The sequence below is a fragment of the Arachis stenosperma genome, chromosome 4 (genome assembly GCF_014773155.1).
Source record: "Arachis stenosperma cultivar V10309 chromosome 4, arast.V10309.gnm1.PFL2, whole genome shotgun sequence".
In the NCBI taxonomy this organism is placed as follows: Eukaryota; Viridiplantae; Streptophyta; class Magnoliopsida; order Fabales; family Fabaceae; genus Arachis; species Arachis stenosperma.
This window is the reverse complement of record NC_080380.1, coordinates 64296736-64304384: the sequence shown is the minus strand read 5'-3', so window position 1 is coordinate 64304384 and position 7649 is coordinate 64296736.

Genomic DNA, 7649 nt, shown 5'->3' with positions numbered 1-7649 from the left:
TGATACTGTTAAGATCAATGGAGTGGATCCTGAGGTCTACAGACTGATGTTTTTTCCTTTTGCTATTAAAGACAGAGCTAGGATACGGTTGGATTCTCAACCAAAGGAAAGCCTGGACTATTGGGAAAAGTTAGTCAATGATTTCTTGGCCAAGATCTTTCCACCTCAAAAGATGAGCAAGCTCAGGGTGGAAGTTCAAACCTTCAGATAAAAAGATGGTGAATCCCTCTATGAAGCTTTGGAAAGATACAAGCAACTGATCAAGAGGTGTCCTCCTGACATGCTTTGAGAATGGTTTATCCTAAGAATCTTCTATGATGGCCTATCTGAGATATCTAAGATGTCTGTGGACCATTCTACAGGTGGAACACTCCACTTGAAGAAAACGCCGAAAGAAACACAGGAACTCATTGAAATGGTTGCAAATAACCAATTCATGTACACTTTTGAGAGAAACCCTGTGAACAATGGGGTGGCTCAGAAGAAAGGAGTCCTGGGAGTTGATACTCTGAATGCCATATTGGCTCAGAACAAGATCTTGACCCAACTGGTTAATATGATCTCTCAGCATTTGACTGGATCAAAAGTTGCAATTTGCAACTAGCAGCACTCAAAAAGCCTCTATGAAGGAGAAGCTTATGATCCAGATCAGCCTTTACTGGAGGAGGTGAATTACATGGGAGAACCCTATGGAAACACGTACAACCCATCATGAAGAAATCATCCTAACCTTTCATGGAAGGATCAATAGAAGCCTCAGCAAGGATTCATTGATGAGCGGATATTTTATACACTTTTTGACATCATTTTCATATAGTTTTTAGTAGCTTTTATTTAGTTTTTATTAAGTTTTTATAAGTTTTAGTGTTAAAATCACATTTTTGGATTCTACTATGAGTTTTTGTGTTTTTGGACAATTTCAGGTATTTTCTGGCTGCAATTGAGGAGCTGGAGTAGAAGTCTGATTCAGAGACAGAGAAAGCACTGCAGATGCTGTCCAGATCTGATGTGCCTGCACTCAGAAGAGCTTTTCTGGAGCTACAGAGGTCCAAATCGAGCGCTCTTAAGCAGACTTCCAGATCTTTACATCAATATATAATAGTCCATACTTTGCTTCGGATTAAAAGGCCCAAAACTGGCGTCCAACGCCAGCTTCCTCCCCCTTCCAGGCGTCCAGCGCCCAAAGAGCAGAGCCCAGCATCCAAAGGCACAGAGAGGACCCCCTAGCTGGCATTCTAAGCCCAAGGAGCCTCATAGTACGTAGATCTCATCAAAGCTCAGCCCAAACACTCAGTAAGTGGACCCTAGAAGTGGATTTTAGCACTAAATAGACTGTTTTACCCTTTTTGTGTAATCCTTAGTCATTAACCTAGTATTTAAAGAACTTTTACACCTCTCACTAAGGGAGGTCTGCCATATTTTCGTTTTACATTTTATTTTTCTTTCAGTATGAGTTTTTAAACCTCCTAGGTTGAGGGGAGGAGCCCTGTTGAGTCCTAGAAATTAATAAAAGTACTGTTTCTCTTCGATCCGTGTTTGATTAATTCTAAGATGTATATTCATACTTCATCGTGATGAATAGGATGAACTAATTAATTAGCTCTGTTCATCACATTAAGATGAACGTGTCTGACAACCACCCACGTCTACTTAGGCCAGAATGCGTCTTTCACCGGACAAGGACGACCAATAGCTTGAATATACATCTCTCAGATGGCTAATACACGAGTTCGTTGGAGACTTCTCGAGACATCAGTTTTGCCAATTTTCGGGAAGATTAGGGTCTCTGTGGAAGAGGCTAGAACCCAAAGATGCAGCATTCTCTGATCCGGAAGATCCGACCTTGTCTGTGGTATTTTGGGTAGGATCATTAAAGAGAATAGCCTGCAGGAATTTCACCCTCAAGTAGAGATGGATCCACACTAAACCTGGGATTCAGATTTGGAGGAGAATAGGCAGCTGCTCAAACTAGTGTCAATCACATATATCCTACCATTGAAGAAATCACTCACAAGCAAAGAGAGCAGTAGTACTAGAGTAAATTCAGAAAGGCAAAGCAACTCCAACTCTCAACTCTATTCCCAATATATAATTCCTATTATTCAATACAATTGGTTTTACCCCATTCAACATTTATGACATTTAATCAATCAACATACAATCAACGAACTTTTGATTCTGCCTGACTAAGACCTGCAAGACGACCATAACTTGCTTCAAGCTACAATACTCGTGGGATTGACCCTGACTCGCTCAGCTATTACTTGGACGACCCAGTGTACCATGTTTTTGGCGCCGTTGCCGGGGATTGTTTAGTTTGGACAAACTGCCAGATTGTCTTGCTTCCTAGATCAAGTAATTTTTATTTTTTTTTTGTTTGAGTCTTTTAATTTTTGCTTTTCTTCTTCAAAATTTTCGAAAAAATTTTAAAAACTTTTTCAAAAATTATTTTTCTTTTCTTTGTTCAATTTATGTTCTTGTTGAGTCTTTGATTTTTCTAAGAGTATAACTTTGATTAAAGTCTTTTATTTTTATTTTCTTCTTTCTCAAATTTTTGAAAATTTCAAAAGCTTTTTTCAAAAATATTTTTCTTTTCTTTGTTTAATTCATGTTCTTGGTTTGATTCCTGGATGTTCATGCTTTTCACTTACAAAAAAATTTTAAAACTTTTCAATAACTTTTTCTTTTCATATAGTTTATTTTTGGCATCCTTAGAATTGTCTTTGAGTCCTTGTATTTATCTTCTTAGTTAAAACTTTTCGTATTCTTTGAGTCCTTCTTTCAAAAATTTTTCAAAAATAATTTTTTTTTTAATCTTATGTTAAGTCTTTAAGTTTGGTGTTTTCTCGTTTATTTTCTTGTGTTTTTCGAAAATTTTGTTTTGATTTTCTAAAAATTTTAAGTTTGGTATCCTTTTTATGTTCTTAAATTCTTTGAGTCTTTAAATTTTGTTCTTGGTGTTCTTGTGAGTATTCAAAGTGTTCTTGAGTCTTGTAGGTGTCTTGATCTTAAAAGTTTTAAGTTTGTTGTCCCTTGGTGTTTTCCTCCAAAAATTTTCGAAAAACAAGGTAATTTTAAGTCTTGTGTCTTTTTTTATGTTTTTCTCTTTCATCATAAAATTCAAAAATAAAAAATATCTTTTCTAACTTAATTTTTACCTTAATTTTCAAAAAATAACATAAAAATTCAGATTTTGATTTCAAAATTTTATCTTATCATATCTTAGTTGTCAAGTTTTCAAAAATCAAATTTTTTTTTTCAAAAATAAAAATCATATCCTTTTCAAAATATCTTATCTTTTTCTCATATCTTTTTCAAAATTTGAAAAACTCATCTTATCTTTTTCAAAATTCAAAATTTTTAAAACCATATCTTTTTCAAAATCAAAGTTCAAAATCTTATCTTTTTAAAATATTTTTAAAATCTTTTTAATTTCTTATCTTATCTAATCTTACCTTTTTCTAATTTTGAATTTCAATTTCAAATCTTTTCTTATCTTATCTTCTATTTTATTTTTTATTAAAAATCTTTTCTTAATTAATATCTTATCTTCTCTTTCTTATTTTTCAAAACCCTCTAACTAACTTTTCCCTCTCAAAATTTAAAAAAAAAATATCTCCATCCTCTCTCACTTATTTTTTCAAAACTTCCTAACTAACTTTTCTCTTCCTTAATTTTTGAAAATAATATCTTCTCCTCTCTCTTCTTTTTCAAAACCACCTAACTAACTCTTTTCTCTTCTTAACTTTCGAAAACTACTCTTTTTCTCTCTTTTCTTTTTAAAAACCACCTAACTAACTCTCACCTCTCTTAATTTTCGAAAATTTCTTCTTCTCTTCCCTCCTCTATTTTTGAAAATTTAACAATTAAAATTCAAATCTTTTTAAATTAACTTAATTTTTGAAAAATCAATTAATTAATAAAATAAAAACAAAAAATATTTTAATTCTTATCTACTCTTTCTATTTATACTACTCTTCTTTTCACATCTCTATTACTCAAAACTCTCCTATCCCTGTCTAATCTTCTACCTCAACTTCTTTATCTTCTTTCCTTTCTTATTCACATATCACTTGGAGCTTCTTGCCATTTGGCATAGAAAACTTTCTTGTGATTCTTTTCCATCTTCTTCTATCTCCTTTTATTTACTTCTGTCTTCTCTTTTCAAGATAATCTTCTTCTACTTCTTTTATCTATTTTTGTTTTTATTTTCTTTCTTCTTCTTTATTCTTCTATTCTGACACTAAGGAGAAGGTTCTTGCCGATTGGAAGTCTCTTTCTTTTCTTCATTTTTCTTTTCTTCTTATTTATGACCAAGAACAGGGATAAAGAACCCTTCTTAACTCTGAGGAGGCGTTTACAACAAGCTAAAGAAAAACACTCCGGAAAGAGACCTTTCAAAAAGTTTTGAACAAGAACAAGGAGACATGGCCGAACCTCAAGAGGAGGCTAGAAAGCTCCTCGGTGACTTCACCATGCCTACCTCTAAATTTTATGGCAGAAGCATTGCTGTACCTGCCATTGGAGCTAACAAGTTTGAGCTTAAGCCTCAATTAGTCTCTCTTTTGCAGCAGAACTGCAAATTCCATGGACTTCCAATGGAAGATCCACATTAGTTCTTAGCAGAATTTTTACAGATCTGTGACACTGTAAAGACTAATGGAGTTAATCCTGAAGTCTACAAGCTGATGCCCTTTTCCTTTACAGTATGGGACAGAGGTAAGCTATGGTTGGAAGCCCAACCTAGAGAGAGCCTTGACTCTTGGGAAAAAGCTTGTTAATGCTTTTCTGGTTAAGTTCTTTTCTCCTCAAAAGATGAGCAAGATTAGAGTGGAAGTTCAAACCTTCAGACAAAGAGAAGGTGAATCCCTCTGTGAAGCTTGGGAAAGATACAAGCAGTTGATCAGGAGATGTCCTCCTGAGATGCTCTCAGAATGGTCCATCATAGGTGTGTTCTATCTTGGTTTATTTGAGATGTCCAAAATTTCATTGGACAGCTCTGCAAGTGGATCTCTCCACTTGAAGAAAACACCTGCAGAAGTGATGTGGCGGAAATTTGCGAGTTAAGAATTTATTAATAGGGACACGTTTCAAGTACAGTCCTTAACCAAAAGAAAATCCGCTTATCAATTTAAAAAGGGGTTGTCACAATATTGAAAATTAAAATACTTGGAGTATGAATCCCAGGTCATCTCCCAACGAGTTCTAGAGAGATGTGCTATTTCATCAATCGGGTGTTTTCAAAAATGGTTGAGTTGATAAACAGAATTTTAAATTAGAGAATTTAATTTATTTTAAATAAAAGCCTTGACTGGGGGTAGATTAGTTGGAAGCCCTATTCTTGTTGAAATACTCTCAATATTAATTAATAATTGGAAGTTACTCTGCTTAGTTAACCCTTACTAGGCAAAGGAAAGTCAAGCAAGTTAGAAATCAGTTTCTAGTCATAAGTCCTAATCCTCTCCATTGGGAAGGACTAGAGTTAATGATTAGAGGGTGATTCAACAATAAACCCTATTATAATTTCTCTCTTGAGTAGTTCAACTCAAGGGTTCCTTTCAATCATCCCCAATCAAGTAATAGAACTACTCACTCATCATAATTATAAAATTCACATAATTAATGGTGAAAATAAAAGAAGACATGATAAACAAAAATGAAAGGATTAATTGAAAATAAAAATAGTCTATATTAATAACTTGTAGAAATAAGCCAAAGTCAACTCTAGAGGGATTAAAAATATGGAAGAATAAATATAAAAAAGTAAATAACAAAATAAGATGACTAGTACCGAAGGTAGACTCTTCTCAAAAGCTAAAGCCAAAATCTTCCAATGCTAATTATGAATGCTCCAGTGAGTGAAAAAACCTAGGGGAGGATTAAATCCAGATCTAAAACTAAAAAATTATGCAGAATGAATTGTGTCCCTCGTTTCTGCATGTTCCCTGACTCTATCTGTAATTTTGGGCCGAAAACTTGGTTGAAATCTAGCCCAGAAACTCTGCCAGCGACTTTTGAAATTCTGCAGATCGCGCACGTCACGGGGACGCGTCACTCACGCGGACATGTCATTCGGCGTTTTTCTTTTCCATGCAGGCGCGTCGTCCATGCCTCCGCGTTGCTTCTGCTTTTCCAATCCGCGCGTCCGCATCACTCATGCGGCCGCGTCACTGCGAATTCCTCTCTTCCGCGCGGTCGTGTCACTGTCGCGTACGCGTCACTTCTCGCTGGTCATCTCCTTAATTTCTTGTATTCCTTCCATTTTTGCAAGCTTCCTTCCCAATCTCTCATTCATTCATGCCCTATAAAGCCTGAAACACTTAACACACAGATCATGGCATCGAATGGAATAAAGGGGGATTAAAATACCTAATTAAAGGGTCTCCAGGAAGTAAGTTTTCAATCATGTAATAATTTTAGGAAGGAAATATAAATGCATGCTAATTATATGAATAAGTGGGTAAAGACCATGATAAAACCACACAATTAAACACATTGTAAACCATAAAATAGTGGTTTATCAACCTCCCCACACTTAAAAATTAGCATGTCCTCATGCTTAGTTGAAGGAGATAAAATAAATGAGTAGGAACATGTAAAACTCATGCAATGCAATACAACCTATACATGTGAATGCAACTATATGATTCTTGCCCACTTGATCAAGAATAAATTAGCTCTTCAAAATAATTGCAAATCAAGCTCCATTAATTCAATTCTCATACATTAAGAACAGATAAAAATGCAAGAAAGTAGCTCATGAAAGCAGGGAACATAAAATTTTAAGCATTGAACCCTCGCTGATGATGTATGTATCTTCTAATCTCTCCAGTGTATAGGGTAATCACTCTATCCTTCTCTAATCATGCTCCCTAAATTTTGTTCTTCTCCTAACCAATCAACAACATTTAATATACCAATGCAACATCATGAGGTCTTTTCAGGGTTGTAATGGGGCCAAGGTAAGGGTAAGGATACATATATGGTTAAGTGAGCTTATAAAATGAATTTTTAATTAACTCAAACTCTAACATAACCTATATATTTTGTATAACTATGGAGTTCGTACCTAGCTACCCAGGATTCTCTTTCACATTCCATACTCATGTATCAACTGTTTATTTTAATTCTATCATACATGCATTGACCTTTGAATTCTTAACTCAACATTGGGGCAATTTTGTCCCCTTATTATTATTATTATATATATATATATTTTTTTTTTCTAAATCAACATAGCTTATCATTGCACATAGATTTTTTTGATTCTTATAGTTTCACATGAGTAGGTGTCCAAATTCCCATTATATTATCATGACATATCCCCTTAATATCCTTTGTTCCCACAATTTCCCATACTTAATTAGCACACACAATTCTATCTCAAGCTAATCAAAGATTCAAATTGGGGTATATAATTGTTTTTCCGCTTAAGGCTAGTAATGTGGTAGATTATAGAACAAATGGGATTTAAAGGCTCAAAGTGGCTAACAAAGGTAATCGAAAGGGTAGGCTTAATTTGGATAAGTGAGCTAAACAATTAATGGCCTCAATCATATGCAGCATCTAAATATATTAAACATTACACATATAAGATGGAACAAAATATAGGTTACAGTCATAGAGAAGTAAACACACAAGAATAAAAT